Below are 20,673 nucleotides of genomic sequence, written 5' to 3' on the forward strand. Positions count from 1 at the left end.
GAGAACCATTGAGAAATACCCCTTGTGATTAATGTACTCGGTGGCTAGGTGGTCTGGTGCCAGAATTGGAATGTGTGTGTGCCATCTATCGTGCCTCTGCAGTTAGGGAAACCCATTTGTACAAAGCCAGCCACAATGTCATGCATGTTGCCCAGAGTCACAGTCTTTCAGAGCAGGATGCAATTAATGGCCCTGCACACTTCCATCAAAACGAGTCCAATGGTCGACTTTCCCACTCCGAACTGGTTAGTGACTGATCAGTAGCAGTCTGGAGTAGCCAGCTTCCACAATGCAATCTCCAACGCTTCTCCAAAGGCAGGGCAGCTCTCATTCTCGTGTCCTTGCACCACAGGTCTGGGGCGAATTCATCACACAGTCCCATGAATGTGGCTTTCCTCATGCGAAAGTTCTGCAGTCACTGCTTGTCATCCCAGACGTGCATGACGATGTGATCTGACATCCCAGTGCTTGTTTCCCGAGTCCAAAAGTGCCCCCCACTGTGATCAGCACCTCCGTGAACTCCACAAGCAATCTCGTGTTGTAGCTACTATGCGTGGCGAGATCAATGTTGCACTCCTCTTGCCTTTGTCGTTTAAGGAATAACTCCTCTGCCACTCATGACGTGTTGGTCAGAGTGAGCAGCATACTGGTCAATAGTCCGGGATCCATTCCTGCAGCCCGAGGAGGCAGGGCACGCAGTACACAAACCGTTGAAAGATGGCGCCAAATGCAGACGGAAGCACAGGGATTGCTGGGATGTGAAGCAATGCATCCTGGGGCACTGGGAGAGGACCCAGGATGCCCCGTGACCCCCTCCGCCTTCCCATAACTCTTAGCAGCAGAAGAGGAAGAGGTGCTCTGTGGGATAGCTCCCCAGAGTGCAACGCTCCGAATACCGCTGCAAGTGCCGCAAGTGTGAACATGCTATTGCGCAGGCAGCTGACAGTGTGAACACACAAAAGCGGTTTCCCTTCAGTGCTCTCTGAGTGGCACTGTAAGTCCTGGCACTGTAACTCTGCCAGTGTAGACATGCTCTAAGTGACTCAGAAAGGCTGTGGCTGAGTAGGGACCTAAACCTGGGTCTCCCAAGTAGCAGGCTAGCACCCTAACGACTGCACCATCTTGCCTCTCCTCAGTCCCCTCTGTTCTCCCCCCTCGATTACCCTCTGCACTCCTTTTTAAAAAGAAAAGAAAAACCATTTCCAGCCTCCATTAGTCATCATAAAGAAGCAAAACAGGGCATAACTTTTATTTCTGCTTTTCTCAAGTCATCTTTAATTCACGTGCAATAAGAAGAGAAACAAGTTTGCAAAAGGTTTTTCACCTTTCTCCCCTGTAGGTAACAGTTAAGTCTGTGCTAGAATTATGTTTGAGAAGGGCCTGATTTTTCAAAAGGAACATATCTCAGGGCTCCCCTCGATTACCCTCTGCACTCCTTTTTAAAAAGAAAAGAAAAACCATTTCCAGCCTCCATTAGTCATCATAAAGAAGCAAAACAGGGCATAACTTTTATTTCTGCTTTTCTCAAGTCATCTTTAATTCACGTGCAATAAGAAGAGAAACAAGTTTGCAAAAGGTTTTTCACCTTTCTCCCCTGTAGGTAACAGTTAAGTCTGTGCTAGAATTATGTTTGAGAAGGGCCTGATTTTTCAAAAGGAACATATCTCAGGGCTGGTCTACACTATGGTGAGGGGAGGGGGATCGATCTAAGTTACGCAACTTCAGCTATGTGAATAACGAAGCTGAAGTTGATGTACTTAGATCTACTAATCACAGTGTCTTCACTGTGATGTGTTGACAGGAAATGCTCTCCCGTCGATTCCCCTTGCGCATCTCATTGAGGTGGAGTACCGGAGTCGACGCTAGAGCAATCGGAGGTTGATTTATTGTGTCTATACTAGATACGATAAATTGACCCCCGCTGGCTTGATTGCTGCCCATCGATCCAGCTGGTAGTGTAGACAAGCCCTTAGTGTGCAATACATTCAAATGTTCTCCAAACAAAACCCATCTGAAACAGGAGAGTACACAGCACTTACTGGGGAGACGGTTACAGAAAGAAAAACCTCCCAGGACAAATGTTTGCCCTGTTGTTGAATGCAGGACTAGAAGGCACGCTGGTGAGAAGGGTGGGATAAGAACCTGTAGAGAATTGAATCGAATGGAAAAAATGTTAGAAAAACATTCTAAAGCATGACATTTCTTTTTAGTGTCTTTGGTTCCTTTTTGCTTGCAAAGCCCTTTGGGACACAGCAGGAGATATAACCATATGTGAGGCAGAAGACCAACATCAGAACACATCAAATCTATGTTTCCTTGTGTATGTGGTGACTGGAGCCTTTGACAGGATGCTTATGATTTCCATTTGTTCTTTCCAAATCTATAAATAGGATAAAGAAAAACATATTCACAAAGGAGAATATATGATATAGAAATATATCAGATACATCTAAATAAAAGAAGAAACAGCTCCCTAGATCATTTAACTCCTGCTTGTCTTATATACCAAAATCTCAAAGTAAATGTTTGGGTACACAAAGAAAGCAGGATCAGACTCCAAATGACATGTACAATATTTTTCTATTTGGTATGAATTGCTGTCCTTAAAATGACTGTGCAACACTCAGCCAAATCCTTTTTAAAAAGTGTTTAAAGGTGTTTTTAAAACAATGTAATGCCACCATGTAATATGTCATAACAAAATGTGCCATTTAAGCTACCTAAACATTTTATAGCTGCAGCTGGATGTGCTATGGATGGGCAAAATAAGGCCTAAATAGAAGCAGTCATTTGGCTACAGCTCTACAGCCTGGTCTTCTGCAATAGCGCTGCAGAGACAGTGCTGTTGGCATGTACGATAGTGACAAAATTACATTTTCAGAAGTAACTCCACTTTCATTTTCTTTTTTAAAAAGGAGGTCCCACCAGTAACACAATGATTTGCAGGAGATCTTTCTACCAGATAATCACATGGTAATTAAGATTATATTTAGATAACGCCATGGTAGAATTACTTGTCTCTAATAGGCAATTCAGATAAAAAAAGATGATGGAAAAGTGTGACACTTATCACAAGAGTGGCTGGTTCATTCTGAATGGGCACATTTGTATTTTTCTTGCAACTTTATTGATATTTTCATAGGAGATCAAGATCATCTAATTCACCAAGGGTGACAGTCACTGGTGATGCAGGGGGGCTGTGCTGCATAACTATAGCCCTTCCCCCCCACTGGGATGGCACAGGCCGAAGGACTATGCAGGTATTCTCTACAACCACTCACAGCAAAGAGGAGGTCTTCACACCAGCCCTGAATAGACTTGTGTATAAGGGGGCTTGAGGTGGGCCAGGGGCAAAGGTAATGTGTTCATGATTACACACATCTGGTTACTCAAAAACCCAGTGCCTGGGGTGTGGAGTACTAATGGCCAATCTTCCCACTCATGGTCTGGAAAAGCAACCTTTTGTGCAGGGTGAGGTGAGCTGGGAGCCTATATTGTATGGGTAATTACTATAACTACATATGCAACAGCAGGGAAGAAGGACAGTTCAATGATGAGGGCACTAGCCTTGGATTCAAGAGGCCACGGGTTCAATTTACTGGTCTATCACAGACTTCCTGAGAGACCTTTAGGTAAGCCATTTAGGGCTAGATCGACAAAGGGATTTAGGCATCTACCTGTCACTTTAGGCAGCCCAAGTCCAAAATTTAGATCCTCAAAACCCCTGCTCATCAACAGCCTAACCCTGTAGGCATTGAAGTTTCCTAAGGTCACCTAGGATCTGAATCTCCCCTGCTGAAGCTGTTCCACTTAGTATAAAGTACTTGAATATTCATTGGGCCAAAGAAAACATGAAAATGATTCTAGAGCCCAGTGATTAGGGCATTGCCCCTGTGGTGTGGGAGAGTCAGGTTCATAGTCCCTCCTCCAATAAATATGCAAAGTGAAACAGCTTCAATAGGAAAGACTGAAAGAAACCCACTCCAGAATAGCCCAGTAGCTATAGGACTCACATAGGAGACCTGGGTTCAATCAGATCCACATCAGGCAGAATGGGGATTTGAAGTCTGGTCTCCCACAGTCTGAACAAGTGCTTTAAACACAGGGCTATAGGACATAAGGTGGGGGATAGCACCTCCTCATTTCTTTGTGATAAATTACTGACCTAGTTTAGGTACCCAGCTAGGGTGACCATACATCCAGGTTTGGCCAGGACAGTCTCTTTTTTAAGCTCTGTTCCAGCCGTCCTGACTTACGTTGGCAAACTTGAGCATTTGTCCTGTTTGCTTTTGCCAATATGGGACAAATGCCCGCTTTTGTCAACATCCTGGGGTGCAGAGGATCAGGTGGAGGGGCAACCAGTGATGCCAGCCCTACGCAGATGGGGAGGCAGGGCTCAAGAGAGCACCCATGCCAGCCCCAGCCTTTGGGAAACATGGTCACCCTAGCTAGTATGTGCATCACTGCTCACCTAAGCCCTGCCTGCCCCCCATGGAGGGAGAGGAGCTTGGGCAAACGGTTTGGGCCAGCCCCACATGGTGTCCTGTTTTCCTTTTGGGAAATATGGTCACCCTACAACCAGCTCCAGGAGAGGGCTCATGGTTGACAATCCTGAACGGTGGGAGGCAACTCCCTCCGGCCCAGAATTAAGTACCTCCCTCCCTTTGAGGGGTGGGGCTTAGGCAGTGGCAGATTAATGATTTTGCCGCCCCTTGGCCCAGAAATAATTGCCCCCCTCCCCCCAGCTCACCTCCGCTCCACCTCTGCCTCCTCCCCAGAGCGTGCTGCCGGGTCCTGCTTCTTCCTGCTCCCTACCAGTGCTTGTGCGAAGGAGGGGACAAGGGGGGGAAAGTGGCGCGCTCAGAAGAGGAGGCAGGGCTGGGGCGGGGATTTGGGGAAGGGGACCAATGGGGCAGGGAGGGGGCGGGGAAAGGGTGGAGTTGGGGCGGGGCCGGGGGCGGAGGGCGCAAACCGGCACCGGGGGAAGCAGCCTCTGGCTGCTATTATAAATTTGCCGCCCCTGCAAATTTGCCACCCAAGGCCTAGGCTTTGGCGGCCTAGGCGTTAATACGCTACTGGGCTTAGGCAATGGTGTAGTCGTAAACTGCAAACTAACCTACACTAGACTGCACATCCCCCAAATGAGAAGTGGGTAAATTCCATATACCCATGTTGACCTTCTTCTACACTACTCGAGTTTAGGCCACACCCCTCTCCTCGACATTTCTTCTTGGCTAGCTGATGTGGCATCCTGCCCGATGTGCTGGCTTCTGTGCAGTCTATTCTTAGGCGCCTAACTCTCCCCCTGCATTGTATAGGGAATCTGGGCACCTAACACAGGGCTGAGGATTCCCCTAGATGACAAAAAGAAAAGGAGTACTTGTGGCACCTTAGAGACTAACAAATTTATGTTAGTCTCTAAGGTGCCACAAGTACTCCTTTTCTTTTTGCGAATACAGACTAACACGGCTGCTACTCTGAACCCTAGATGACAGGGTGCCTAAAGTTAGATATTGCAAAACTGAACCTCAGTCCCCTTTGTTGATCTAGCCCTTAGTATCTGATCCCCATCTGGAAAATAGCACTTCCCTACCTCACAGGAGTATTGAGGATAAATACATTAAAAAGATTGTCAGATGCTCAGATACTATGGCAATGTTGTCCATATAAGGACCATAGATATGTAATTGCATGCACTGATAGCCAAGTCTGGTAGCTTGTCAAAAGCTGATAACCCAATTTATGTGCTCAGTCATGATATAATGGATACAAATGATACATGCTGGTTGAAAACCTGGCCCCCAGTGTCCCTATACATGCTCCAATATCTGCCTGCTAGTACCACATTATTAGCTATATTAAGAGTAAAGTGTAAGACACGTCTTTGGTGACTTTTTATTGTTGTTTTGAAGAGAGGGAATAAAATCCTTTGCCTAATATTTTATATTGTCCCTTTGATTTATTTCCCATTTAAAATCGGGCTTATTTTTTCTCTTCATAAAATACATTTGCACTCCCTCTAGTGTCAGAAATTGTATATGAGCTTAATCTAAGTTTTGATCAAGTATTGCTGTAAATGCTAGACTAAGGTTCAGTTTCATCATTCCACATTTCAAGGTTAATAAGTTACAGTAATATATAAAATTAATATCAGTCCTACATGGCACTGCCTTGCAGTCACAGTACTGAAGCAGTAGAAAAGAAATCTAGTGTTGAACTGTAAAATTAAATGAGTGCTTCTCTTATTTATAAAGCCAATGCCCTAATTAGCATAAAACATTTATTCCCCATTATTTGTCATTTCTATTCTAAATTACTGATCTAGAGGAAAATAAATACAGAGCCAAGTCCCACAATAAAACCTGTCAAAAGAGCTCATTTGGAAGAAACTAATTTCTTCTAATTATACCCCAGAGAGGAAGTAGAGCCCCCAAGAACCTATGGATTCTTCCCTCCCCCAATCTTATGAATTTTACGGATTGAATGGATATACCCGGCTATCAGTTCAGGGAAGATATGCCTCCACACTAGCTCCAGGGCTCTTCAATTGCAGTGCTAGGGCTTTTTCCACAAGGTCCCCTGTGAAGGGGGTTCCACTGTTTGGAGTGAACCTTATCTTTCAGGGACAGGATAGTGGGGGATGCTGGATATCCTCTCTGGTCTCTTGTCCCCATTGCAGCCACAGTGCCTCAGATCTGTGAAAGGGGTAAACACCATGCAGGTTACTGCTGATGGTATGAGGGCCATGGCAAGTGTCCAGCCAGCTAGCTGCCTGTAAATGAGCTAGCTCTTCTGCTAAGCATCCAGTGGCACAAGGAGAGGTAGCATTCTTGTGTGAGAAGCAGCATGATCTAATGGAAAGCAAAGGACAAAGTCCAGCTCTGACAGTGATTCTCTATGAGGCCTTGGTCAAGTAACATATGACAAAATTTCCAAACTTGGGTACCTGAAGTTAGACACCTGAATTCAGAGGTTCTGAACACCCCCAGCTTGAACTGAGTTCAGTCAGAGTTAGAATTACTCAGCACTTATGAAAAATCAGGCACCTAAAAAAAGGGGGGTCTAACTGTTGATTAAAGGTGCCTGACTTGAAAGATTTGGCATTAACTTCTCTATGCCTCATTTTCCACATCTGTAATAGGGGACTACTATTCCCTTATATTACAGATTGGTTGTGACAATGAAATGGTTAATGCGTGCAAAATGCTACATAAAATCCCTAACCTTGACAGCATTCATGCAAAAAACTCCAGTGGCTAAGGACATACCTGCACCACCAATCCCCAGGTTTTTGGACAATTTATCCTTTGCAAAACTTTTCCAAACATTGGCAAGTATGCACAGACTCAGGCCAAGAAGGGCAATTCCTCTAATCCTCTTGCGTGAGGCTGGGGGTGAGTCGGACCTAAAGAAACTCATCCCCGCCACCCTTACATCAATTTATATTATGTGTTAGGCACCAGCCCAACCAACAAAGGCACAGTCCAGTCCCCACTATGAAGAGCTCATAACCTAAAAAGACAGGCAACAAACAAAGGTGGTGAGGGGAAGAGACCAAAAAATGTACAATCAACATCTGATGGTTTTTATAGGTAAAAGATACAAGTATCTCCCACTGGCCTTTGAGCTAGTCCTTGTAAGTTGGATAGCTGCTGCTGGGCTCCATGATAGAAGTAGGGTGGGAAGAGTTGAAGGAAGAAAGGGAATTAGCCTTATGAAACAGCTCAGGGAGGGTGTTGCATGCGTAAGGGGGAGTATGGAAGAATGAAGGTCATTATAGGAGTGGACAAAGGGGTGGTGGTTCAAGGCTAGCACCCAGTTACACAGTAGGAGGGGGCAAGGCACAGTAAGAGATCAGAGGGAAGGAAAGTTGTGGAGGGCCAGTGAGATTAGGGTGAGTGGCAAACTCTGGGCATATTGGCAGCTAGCCAATACTCAACCATCCCTGGGGATATTGGCAGGATCCTGGTAGACAGGAGTCTTTTGCAGTTTTGAGGTCTCTCAGTGCAATGACTGACTGAGAATCAAGCTCTGGGTGGAAGAACTGGCTTGAGGCAGTGCTCACTGAGAGGCTTCATGGGTAGCAGGGCAGCAACATTATTGCATGAAAAATTACTATAATTTATTCTTTGTATTTGTAAAGTCCCAGACCCCACTGTGCTAGGTACTGTACAAACATATAACAAAAGATGGTCCCTGCCCCCAAAGAACCTGCAGTCCACGTAGACATGGAGGTGATCCAGGAGGTGCATTTATATTCACCTCGCCTACATCCTATGTTACTATGTCCTGCACCCAAACTCCCTCCTAGAGCCTGCAACCCCATCCCAGAGCCCATACCTGCCCCCCCCACCCCGCATCCCAACTCCCTTTCCCAGCCTGGAGCCCTCTCTCGGACTCCAAACTGCTCATCCCTGGTCCCACCCCAGAGCCCACACCCCCAGCTGGAGCCCTCACCCTCCTCCCGCACTCCAACCCCCTACCCCAGCCCAGTGAAATTGAGTGAGAGTGGGAGAGAGCGAGCGACAGAGGGAGGAAGGATGGAGGGACCAGGGCCAGGGCCTCAGAGAAGGGGCGGGGCAGGGGTGTTTGGCTTTGTGCTATTAGAAAGTTGGCAACCCTAAATGTTACCAGCTCAGCAACTCCTTCTGGGCACCAGTCTCCTCAGAACAATACAGTGCTGTCTCTAAAATGGACAGAAACATGCCCTGAAAATAGGGACTTCCTTCTTTTCAGGGATGCATAGTCACTTTATTTTGTTATAAGTACCTAGCTGGGCTGTTCACTCACATTAATGCAAAGTGGTGTGCATTCAACTAAATGTTTTGGAGGTGGAAAGTAGGAGAAGAGTCAGCCATTTTCATGGCATAAAAACAGGGTGTGCTGGGTTAGTGGAGATAAGTTTTGCTGGTAGTCCTGGCAAAAAACTGCTAAACTCAAGCTTGCTAGGATATTTCTAGGGTGAGATTATCTTTTCCCCTCATTTATTTTAAATGCTCTGTAATTAGATAGGGTGAAACACGTAATCCACAGGGACAGAAACTTTCTGGAGGCTGTGAAAACTTCTTGGCCTCCTTCTTGGCTTCACAAAGCTAGTTTGAGCTTGTGAACCTTTCTTTAAACCAGTAATTTTAACCCCTCCCCCCCCCGTCCCATATATTTTAAAACTCGTTTCTCTTACTAAAAGGAAGCCTTTGCTATGTACTGGAAACAGAAGAACCCTCCCCTTCCCAAAGCTAGACTAGTTCAACTGGATGCCCACTATAAATGTACATGAACGTTATTTTTAGAATTAGAATTCTTTTCTCTCTCATCTGACACATGACAAGAGTTGGTACCACTGCTTGGCAGCTACTCTTACATCCAATACCCTGTAAGAAAATGGTAGGTTACCCTGGCGAGGGCCAGGTACTCCATATTATATTAAAAGTTTTGTGATTTTGATTATTAGGCCCAGTTCCTGCAAACATTTTTGCATGCTTAAATGTTTATTACATGTGCTTCACTTTACCACCAGCAGTAATCCCACTGAGGTTAATGTTGTGTTTGCAGTGTGAACTGCTTGCAAGGTTGGGACCTTGTATCTTTCCTGCTGGCTCCATTCCTTTATTGTAGCAGGAGTATTGTATCAAACATCATCATGCCTCATCCACAGTGACATCAGTTCATTGAGAAGGACATTATGGACAGTTTCTTTTTAGATTTTTCAAACTCAGGACATATTTGTTGCCAAGGCACACTGAACAGCTCTGTAAATGCAACAATATGTTTACATGTTAGGAATATTCCAGGTGTTTTGAGGAATGTAGTTTCACTTGCTGGAAGATTACAGAAACATGAAACTGTTATAAAGCAGAAATTCATTTATTTATATTCACTGGTATCCATTTTCTCTACTAAGTTCTTTCAAAATACATAGAATAGATATCACTAGCCCATTAAAAACCAGTTCTTCTTTTATTGTCCCACTAGAGGGTGCTTTAGCAAAATATATCTTAAATACTTGATTTAACACTCCATGATAGAATCATCAGGATAAAGAGTAAATTAACATATTGAAAAATGCCCAATTCTTTTAAGATGCTATGAAAAACATGACAAGAGTGAAGCTAAGATTCTGCAATGTGTGTGTGTGTGAGAGAGATTGATCAGCATACAAATAAATTAAATAATGCAAATAATTACTGTGCACATTAGTAGCAGCTTTATGAAAGAGAGAAATTTCGTAATATCTAATGCTTTACACAAGCAATAACCCTGAAGATCCTGGCTATCTTGCAAAGACATCAATTATATTTTATCTCAGTTTGCTACTATCTTGGGTTAACTCTCAGTGGATAAACATCAGAACTAAGTTTCAGAGTGGTAGCCGTGTTAGCCTGTATCAGCAAAAACAATGAGGAGTCCTTGTATCACCTTAGAGACTAACATATTCCAGTTCTGCAGTTTCTCTTTGGAGTCTGTTTTTGAAGTTTTTTGGTTGAAGCATTGCCACTTTTAAGTCTGTTATTGAGTGTCCAGGAAAACTGAAGTGTTCTCCTACTGGTTTTTGAATGTTATAATTCTTGATGTCAGATTTGTGTCCATTTATTTTTTTTTTGTAGAGACTGTCCGGTTTGGCCAATGTACATGGCAGAGGGGCATTGCTGGCACATGATGGCATATATCACATTGGTAGATGTGCAGGTGAATGAGCCCCTGATGGTGTAGCTGATGTGGTTAGGTCGTATGATGGTGTCCCTTGAATAGATATGCGGACAGAGTTGGCAGCATTAGCATTAGGAATCCTCGCTTACAGACAGCCCCCCCAACCTGAAGCAAATACATACCAGCAACTACACACCACCCAACAAACACACTAACTCAGGAACCAAACCCTGCAACAAACACTTCGATCTCCCTGGACAATCAATCACAGACTTAAAAATGGCAATTCTTCAACCAAAAAACTTCAAAAACAGACTCCAATGAGAAACTGCAGAACTGGAATTAATTTGCAAACTGGACACCATCAAATTAGGCCTGAATAAAGACTGGGAGTGGATGGGTCACTACAAAAACTAATTTCCCCTTGCTGATACTCACACCTTCTTGTTAACTGCTTGAAATGGGCCACTTGATTACACTGGCCTCATTAGCACTACAAAAGTGATTTCCACCCCTTCTTGTCAACTGTTGAGAATAGCCCACTTCCACCTTAATTGAATTGGCTTGTTAGCACTGACCCCCCACTTGGTAAGGCAACTCCCATCTTTTCATAGCTGTGTATTTATACCTCTCTACTGTATTTTCCACTCCATGCATCTGATGAAGTGGATTTTAGCCCACCAGAACTAGTTAATTCAAACTGTCTCAGTAGCTGTTATGTTGATAGTTTTGCAGTGTTGCCAATTATCATTTTATTGTGAGTTTCAAAATATTGGGTGTTTTTCTTAAAGCCCCAGCTCCTGGAGTCAGGTGATTGCCTGAGAATCAAGGTGTTCATTGGAAAAAAAAAGGTGTAAGGCAGAGGTGAAAGTGGGCCAGTACAGGCTGGTACGGCGTACCGATAAGAAGTGGCCGCTGGTACTGACCTGCATGCAGCCAATGTTCAAGCACTGCCATGGTAGCGCTTTAAGGTCACTGCCCCATTTGCCCCCTGCAAGGCCACCAACGTGTGGGGGGGGGGAAGGGGCAGCTGTCCCGGGCCTGGCGATTTAAAAGGGCCCGGGGCTCCCGGCTGCTACCGCAGCAGCTGCTAGAGCCCTGGGCCCTTTAAATCATCACCAGAGCCCCAGGTGGCACAGGCCAGGCAGTGTGGAAAGGCTGGCTGGGGGAGGCTGACAACCAGCCCTGCCCCTTCCGCCGGAGGCCCCACCCCTTCCGGGGCCCCAGAGCCAGGCCCCCGTACCGGTAAATATTTTATCTTACTTCCACTCCTGGTGTAAGGTGAAATCTTGGGTCCATTGAAATCAGTGGCAAAACTCCTCTCCCCATCCAAGGGCTAGGATTTCACCATGAGCCCTCATAGTTGCAGAGAAAAGCTTGAAAATACTACCCTGGCCTGAAGGCTTAACATTCAGAAACCAAATAAAAACCCAAACTTTATTCTTTTAAAAAAAGGTCTCTTGATATGCGGTTTTGGCTTATAGGCTTGGGGTGGGTGATCCTGGATAAGGCAAAGTGGGGAAAAAATTCCCCTATAGCTGTAGTCACAGCGCAGACAAAGTAGCAGATCTCCTCAGTGATGTGTTCCTATTGTGAAAGAATATACTGAGTCTGACTGAGCCAGGGTTTAGGTATAGTGTCAGATAATGACAAGGAAAAGAGGCTCTATCTCCTTCATTGCTGGTACTCAATAGAGACCTGACATTTATCATCAGATAAATATGGCAAGTAGTGGCTGTTAAAGTTTACTGTATTGTAGCTGCTGAAATATATAAGCAACAAAGCCGTAAAACTGGAGGCAGTTTTATTGTAAGCTACAAATCTGTCATTAGTGGCATAAGTAAAACGTTCATAACAGAGTCCAAAGGTGAGTTCTGCCCGTGTTGTCACATGACAGTAAAAGGCACTGAAATCATAGAAACATAGGACTGGAAGGGACCTCGATAGATCATCTAATCCAGTCCCCAGCACTGAGCAGGACTATTATCTAGACCAGTGGTCCCCAAACTTTTAATGGTTGCGCCCCTCCTTACCCCTGTCTGTGCCTCCTCCCCACCCCATGAGCCAGGGCCAGGAGTGGGGTCATGGCTCCTGGTGGGGGGAGGGAGAAGGGGGCGAGACTGGGGCTGCAGCTGGGGGAGGGTGTGGGGCCAGGAAGTGAGCTGCGGCCGGGGGAAAGGGGGTGGAGAGAGGACTGGGGCCGGGGCCAAAGGCCTAGGCTGGGGCCGAGGCTGAGGCCGGGAGCAGAGCCGGGGCTGGGACCACAACAGGGCTGAGTGGCACTCCTGCCCTGTCCCCCTTGGAGGCTGGTTCAGGCCCCGCCATGCATCCTGAACATTTCTGCACACACCCCCAAGGAAGGAGACACCCCACAGTTTGGAGACCTCTGATCTCGGCCATCCCTGAGAGGTGTTTGTCTAACCTGTTCTTAAAAACCTCCAGTAACCGATTTCACAACCTCCTTAGATAAATTGTTCCAGTGCTTAATTACCGTTGGAAGTTTTTCTTAATGTCAAACCTAAACATCTCCCTTGCTGCAATTTAGTCTAGAGTCCAAAAAAAAGTATCTTTATCTACAAAATTGTTAAACAAACAAAATAAGCTTCTCAAAACTAATCTCACCTTTTCTTTTTATTCTTCTATAATATCTAATGCATGGGGTTGACTTGAAGCCCTCTGGTTCATCTGCACTCTTCTGGATATTCCTGGGAGTGTATCTACTCACTCAAATGTGTAGTTAAATCTGGAAGAACATAAATAGGCTCTGAGCAGAATAAGATTTAAAACTAATTGGATTTTTATAAACCAATTTGGTTTGTTTGTAAACGGAGTAATACAAGAAATTGATTTATATTTTAACCATTCATATGATACATAATCTACTTTTTCAAATATAGTTACAGTTAGGTAGCATATGGTTAACACGTTATGAGAAGTTTATGTACTATGGGAAGTTTATGATGTTTTATTTTGTGTGTGTATATATTAAACATTTAATAAAACATTATAGGAACAAATGGGCTCTGAATTCATTTTAAAAAGACAAATATTCTCTCTCTTGTTGTGTCTAAATTGCCTTTTTTCTTGAAAGATTTCCCACTTCTGCTAATATTGGTTCAGCTCCGCTGATGATATAGTAAGCACTTAGTGAAAACAGAGCCGCAGGCAGCTGCTGGCATTTTAACTACAGTGCCACCTGAACCTACTCAGATCATTTTAAAAATGAAATGGTGGTAAAAATACTGGCAATAGACAGTGCAGGTAGTGGCACCTGTAGTTAAGATAGCCAGACAGTTCTCATTGTAAGACCCGATTTTCAGTTGCTTACAACTTAGCCAAACTTTAAATTTCCCAGGCTGGGAGCATGCCTCAGGCTGAATTTTGTTGGAATTATTTAGCCAGAATGGTTTATCTGTTTCTAAGAATAAAGCTAGGAGAAAATACGTTGTTTTGTCCTTGTTAATGAACTGGTTGAATTTATTTGTCTGGTTTTTTAAGAAGCTTTAGTGTAGAGCCCCGCACAGATACAAAATTTACATCTGCAGATATCAATGGATATAAAGCAGATATCTGCGGAGCGGTGAAAGCAGCAGCATGTTGGGACGTCACTCGCAGGAGCCAGCACCCAGCCTGGGCAGCTCCTCCGGCGTGGCTGTACCTCCCCCAGCCCTGCCCACTGGGGCAGACACCAGGCTCACCAGCCGATGTCCCTGGTTGCACTAGTGTGTGCCAGTGGCTCACACATTCCCGGACAGGAGATGCAGACCAGGTGAGGCCGGTACGTCAGGCTACAGTTGATTTTACTCCCAAATATATGACAACTGGTTGGAATGGCAATAGCCATTCTTATACGTGGATTAAGATGGGTTGATTGGCAAGACGATTGCTTGATGGAAAGCAGTTGCCATTCTCCTGGTTTCATTAAGAAATAGTCTCCATTGCTGGAAGTCAGTGGTCAAAATGCCCATGTCTTGACTGAGATTCTTTTCAATCGTATGGCAATTGTTTCCACGGTCAGCAACACAGATCTTATCAGCATACACATGCTTCTCGGCCTGCATCTCAGAAAGGTCAAATGTGTACATACACTGAACAAAAGGAGAGCCAACACTGACCCTTGTGGCAGGCCACTGCAAAGATATTTAAGGCCACTGATCTTTCTCTGCAATTCATAGGATGAACCTTTGGTTACTAATCATTTCTTGGATGAACTGCACCATCAGCCTCCAAGGAATAATGTGCAGCAGCTTGGCAGTCAGTGTGCTGTGCCACACAGTGTTGTAGGCTGCCATCAGATCAATAAGGACTGCACTAACTTTTTTTCCTGACTCAAATGTGTTTTCTGTGTCTTAAGTCATGCACAGTACCTGCCTTGGGTGCATCACCCATTCCTGAATCCAGCTTGAACACAAGAGAGCTGAGATTCGACTACCTCATTAATTTGCACCAGGATTAGTTTCTCCATCATCTTGTCAGTAACACACAGCAGAGAAATTGGTCAGTAGGCCTTTGGGTTTGCCAATGGTTTCCCTGGCTTGGGAACAGTTGCAACCTTTGCTCTGTGACAGACTTTTGGGATGCTGCAATCATGGGGACAAATCAGAAATCAAAACAGACAGCTTTCGGCTAGTGACTCAAAGTGAGAGGTGAACTCATGGATGTTATCTAGACCAGGAGCCCTGTGAGGCTGCAATGGGTGTATAACCAGGCCAAGCTCTTGATCAGTAAAATAAGGCATCAGGTTCGTGGTCACATTCAGAGCCTGCCTCTCTCAGCAACCATCATTTTAACTGCCAGGCAGGAAACTTTACCTTAATTAGGAGCTCTGCCATCTGCCACTAGGTGAGATGCCATGGAGTTTGCTGTGAGTGGGTATTCCCACTTGTTCCAATATTATAAACTAGGAGAGTGAATTGAGCTAGAAAGTCACTATGGGAAGTTGTTTTTTTCAATGGGATTCCTGAAGAAGAAAGGTATTGCAGCAAAAGGGGATTTTCCCTCTTTGGGCTTGACCCAAGGCTGACTGAAACCAATGTAAAGAGTCTCATTGACTTCAATGGGCTTTGGGTCAGGTCAGTAGAGAGCTCTGGGCAAATGACTTTTCCAGTCAAAACACAAGGTGACTGAGATTTTAACTTTAATTACATTGAGAAAACTTAGAGAACAGGGTGAAGTGAGCTGTAGCTCACGAAAGCTTATGCTCAAATAAATTTGTTAGTCTCTAAGGTGCCACAAGTCCTCCTTTTCTTTTTGCGAATACAGACTAACACAGCTGCTACTCTGAAACTTGGTAAAGGAATGCAGCCCTGAATTACAACTGTGATGGGAAGGAAGGAAAAAGGTGGTTTTCTTAAGTGATTTGAGTTAAAGCCAGATCCAGTATTTTAACAAGGGCCCCCACATCCATTTTCCTCATTTGCCTGTTATAAATCTTGAGTGTTTGTGCTATAAAGAAGAAAGGTGAAGGTGGGAAGCTCTGTTCACTTTTCAGCCATATGTAGATTTATGTGCTTTAGTCACTGCTGAAAGCCAGCATTCAGCCTGCAAGGCAGAGTAATGGTATTGTCCTCATTTTACAGACGGGGAAACTGAGGCAAAGGTTAAATGACTTTCAACAATGAGTCAGAGCAACCTCTACTCACCATAGGTGAAACTGCCTCCTGGCGACTCTGGGAATTAGCTCATTCAGTCCAATACCCTCTTCTTGCAGTTCCTTGGCCTGTTGTCTCACTCTCTTGGTTTGGAGCCACTCTCTTGCTCTTGGGGACCTGCCACACCTATCTTCATGGTTTAGCCACAAGAGTCCTTCCTTTCTGCGGTACTATCACAGTCTTCCACATCATCCCAGGCAGTCCTTAACTCTACTGCCACATCTGGGCCACTCCCTCAATGGCAAGAATAAACAGTCCCGGACAGGCTCCTATTTCACTACCCAGACTGAGCTTCTTACCCTGTGACTGGTTAGGGAACCGTGGCCCACCCCCTAAACTGGGTTCCAGGCCTGGGGCCCTGTCTGCAGCAGCAAAGGTCTGGGCAACCACAAACCTTCCTGCCACTCCCCTGGACGTCTTCTTACCTTGCTTATCCTGGGCTCACATTCCCCACCCTTGTAGCTAAACCCCTGTCTCCTGGATCTGGTAGACAAACCCTTCCTCTTGGGTCCAGATCTCTTTCTTGCGCTTGGCCTAGGAAGAATGGCTACAGCCCCCTTCCTGATACCAGCTCCCTGGTTTTATAGCAGCCCCGATTGTTCCTCCACAGGTGAGCGGCCCTTATTTAGGGGTCTCCTCTCAGCCTAAATGTATCCCAATTTGCAGCCTAATAGGTTAATTGACCCCTCTGGCCAACATTAACCCCTTCAGGGGGGCAATAGGTCTTCTGTGCTCCAATGATAAGACTGTACTCCTGTAAAAGATCACTTGTGAACTGGGTAAGAAGAAAGTGAGGAGAGGAGGAGGAGCCAAACTATGAGATTATGCCCTCACAATAAAAGGTCCCTGCCATCCCACCAGTGAGGATGGTGAGTCTGGGAGGAGCTGTGTGAGAAATTCCCGCCCCCCGCCGGGCATGACAAAGGCAGCCAGGACCAGAAGGGAACTCTTGGAAAACCCAGGTCCCCTTGATTCTGAGACTCTTGGGAAGCAGGAGGTGGAAGCAGGGATTTTACAGAATAGAGGGGGAATAAGACAGTGATTATTCAGAGATGTGGGTGAGTTCCCAGAAGGGATTTCACATATTACCCATGCTGCATGTTAAAAGTTGGATTTTTAAAACTGTGTCCACTGCACGGTCCTGACTTCACAGTAACAGCAGGGACAGAACTTGGCTCCTCTTACTCCAGACCTACACGTCCCTGTCACTGGAGCTGAAGGAGAATTCTTTCAGCAGTACGGGGCCTAGAAAATAAAGCAGTTCTTGATTCCATCCAGTACAGCACAGTATTACACTTATACCAGCCTGTTCATTATATTTTTTGCTCTTCTACAATACTTTTTAGACTCCCATCACCACTGGATCATACTCCCAAGGTATAATGGCAGAGCTAAGGTGGTGGGAATGGGCTAGGAATTTGGAGTAGCAGTGGATTTTGTGGGGACAAGACTGGGGGTGCCCAGAGAAAAGTGTTTGATTTGCGGGATTGGGTCACCCAAAACCGGAACAAAAGAGGATGTTCCAGGTCTGGTTTGAGTTAAAATCACTAAGACATCCTTGAAACACACTTCCAGCTCTGGGCGACTCTGATTCAGGAAACCCAGCAGGTCTCGGGAGAGACTCTGTCAAAAGTGTTGGTAGGTCACACCAGGCCACTACAGCTCATCCCCTGGAGTGGCTGCCCCATTGTTACCTCATTGCCAAGGTATCGCTCAGCCCCTTTTTTATTCCACAGTTAAGCTGCTGGGGAGTTCTTCAGCTGAGACCTGCTGAGCTCCATAGGGAAAGGAGAGCAGAAGGTGCTGGGGTTGCCCAGGTGTTCTTGTGGTTTTTACAAGCATTAAATGGTAAACTTAAAAAAAGTTCTCTGTAGAACTGGACACTAAACCCTCATCCTTGTGATCTGATCAGAGGGGATTGAAAGTTGAAGGATGGAGAATGGGGTTGGGCTGACGCATGATAAGGGAGAGCTGTTACCCCTTGTATCTGAGATAGGATTATGGGGAACTGAATGGACATTACTGATGATCTATTAGGAACACTGGGACTCTGGAGGGAGGAGAACTAGGGTTTGTTACTAGAAGAAGTTCAGACAAGTGCTGATATCAAGGGGAGATGGGAAAAACAAAGAGAAGGGTTGTGGAGAGAACAGGTTTTGTTCTCACAGGCCTGGGAAGGGGGAAGAAATCTCCTTCTTCTCACTTATTTTAATTCTCTATTTAAGTCTTTTTCTTGTTCTTCCTCTTATAATAAAACCCCAAGAGGTTAAACCTTCCCCCGTGAGAATGGGTTTGAATCATCTTCCTGGTACTTCTTTCCACCTTTATCTTTGTCGACAAGAAGAATGAACCCAAACCAAAACCCCAGATCCAAACACCTTGGGCCAGACCCACAGCTGGCATAAAGGTGTAAATCAGCTGAACTTCACGGAGGTGAGTGGAGCTTTGCCGATTAACACCAGTTGAGAATCTATGATCTTGGGAGCTTGAAGCTGGATCAGAACCACATATCCATTGTCCATTTGATCAAAGAGTAGACTGGCAAAGCGATTCGCTTTCTCTGGACATTTTATTCTGCCTGTTAAATTCTGCTGCCTTTATTTTTAACAGACTGTGGTGTCCTGGAAGTGTGAAATTAAAATCCCTGGGAGATGATTATATTAGGTCACAACCTTCCCACACCAATGTTGGGTCATGGGGTGGAAACTAGCCTTTCATTCCTCTCTGTCTCTTCCGTTCTTCTGTCATTTGCTGCTGCTTCTACCTGCTCTATGGTGTTGAGATCATTTACTGATCCCCTCCCAGTTCTTCTCAAGCTTTCTGTTGGACACCCTTGTTTCCTCACACCAGTTGGTTTCCACGTGACAGCTTCACATGGCAGTCTGTGAGTTGGCATCAGAGAACATGTTCCAAATATGCCCTGTGCTTCTTTCTGATTTTAGTGGAGGTGAGCTTGAGGTTGATGGTTTCTCAGATCTCTTCTTGGTGACTTAGGGTACATCTATGCTGCAGTGTAAATCCAGGATTCAAACTCAGGCACAAGCCTAACCCCTGCTTCCTTCTACACATCAATCACACTAACTCAGGGCTTCGGCCCAGCACCCCAGAAGGTAGAGATTCTGTTCCTGAATGAAGCTGGGACCCAGGGTTCAAGCCCTATTGCATTGCATGCAGTGCAGATGCAGCCCCACTGGACTCGTGCTTTGGCCATCCACAAAAAATATTCCACAGTCCCATGAGCAGATTTTCTTTGTCCTTTGGACAGTCAAGTTTTCCCACACTGCACAATGAACAAAATGCTAGATCAGCTACATTTTTGGAGGGTACTAGGAAGTCTGGGATATGGGTAGTTAGACTCAGGCCCACATAATTCAGTGTAGATGCTGGAACCCCAGGCTGGATTCAGGGTTCAACAATTCCTAACCTAGGATTATAAATGAGTGTAGGTTTCAGAGTAGCAGCCGTGTTAGTCTGTATTCGCAAAAAGAAAAGGAGTACTTGTGGCACCTTAGAGACTAACAAATTTATTAGAGCATAAACTTTTGTGAGCTACAGCTCACTTCATCGGATGCATTTGGTGGAAAAAACAGAGGAGAGATTTATATACACACACACAGAGAACATGAAACAATGGGTTTATCATACACACTGTAAGGAGAGTGATCACTTAAGATAAGCCATCACCAACAGCAGGGGGGGGAAAGGAGGAAAACCTTTCATGGTGACAAGCAGGTAGGCTAATTCTAGCAGTTAACAAGAATATCAGAGGAACAGTGGGGGGTGGGGTGGGAGGGAGAAATACCATGGGGAAATAGTTTTACTTTGTGTAATGACTCATCCATTCCCAGTCTCTATTCAAGCCTAAGTTAATTGTATCCAGTTTGCAAATTAATTCCAATTCAGCAGTCTCTCGTTGGAGTCTGTTTTTGAAGCTTTTTTGTTGAAGTATAGCCACTCTTAGGTCTGTGATCGAGTGACCAGAGAGATTGAAGTGTTCTCCAACTGGTTTTTGAATGTTATAATTCTTGACGTCTGATTTGTGTCCATTCATTCTTTTACGTAGAGACTGTCCAGTTTGGCCAATGTACATGGCAGAGGGGCATTGCTGGCACATGATGGCATATATCACATTGGTAGATGCGCAGGTGAACGAGCCTCTGATAGTGTGGCTGATGTGATTAGGCCCTATGATGGTATCCCCTGAATAGATATGTGGACAGAGTTGGCAACGGGCTTTGTTGCAAGGATAGGTTCCTGGGTTAGTGGTTCTGTTGTGTGGTGTGTGGTTGCTGGTGAGTATTTGCTTCAGATTGGGGGGCTGTCTGTAAGCAAGGACTGGTCTGTCTCCCAAGATCTGAGAGAGCGATGGCTCGTC

At 45.2% G+C, this 20,673-nt stretch overlaps 1 long non-coding RNA gene across 1 annotated transcript; it reads right to left on the reverse strand.

Moving 5' to 3' along the window:
* Positions 1–241: 241 nt before the first annotated feature.
* Positions 242–16,883, reverse strand: LOC122458975. Its single transcript, XR_006279358.1, has 3 exons — positions 16,606–16,883; positions 5,208–5,211; positions 242–253 (listed from the first exon to the last, which is right to left on the reverse strand). It is a non-coding gene; the product is annotated as an uncharacterized LOC122458975 (long non-coding RNA).
* Positions 16,884–20,673: the final 3,790 nt, after the last annotated feature.

The sequence above is a fragment of the Dermochelys coriacea genome, chromosome 2, assembly GCF_009764565.3.
Source record: "Dermochelys coriacea isolate rDerCor1 chromosome 2, rDerCor1.pri.v4, whole genome shotgun sequence".
Classification (NCBI taxonomy): Eukaryota; Metazoa; Chordata; order Testudines; family Dermochelyidae; genus Dermochelys; species Dermochelys coriacea.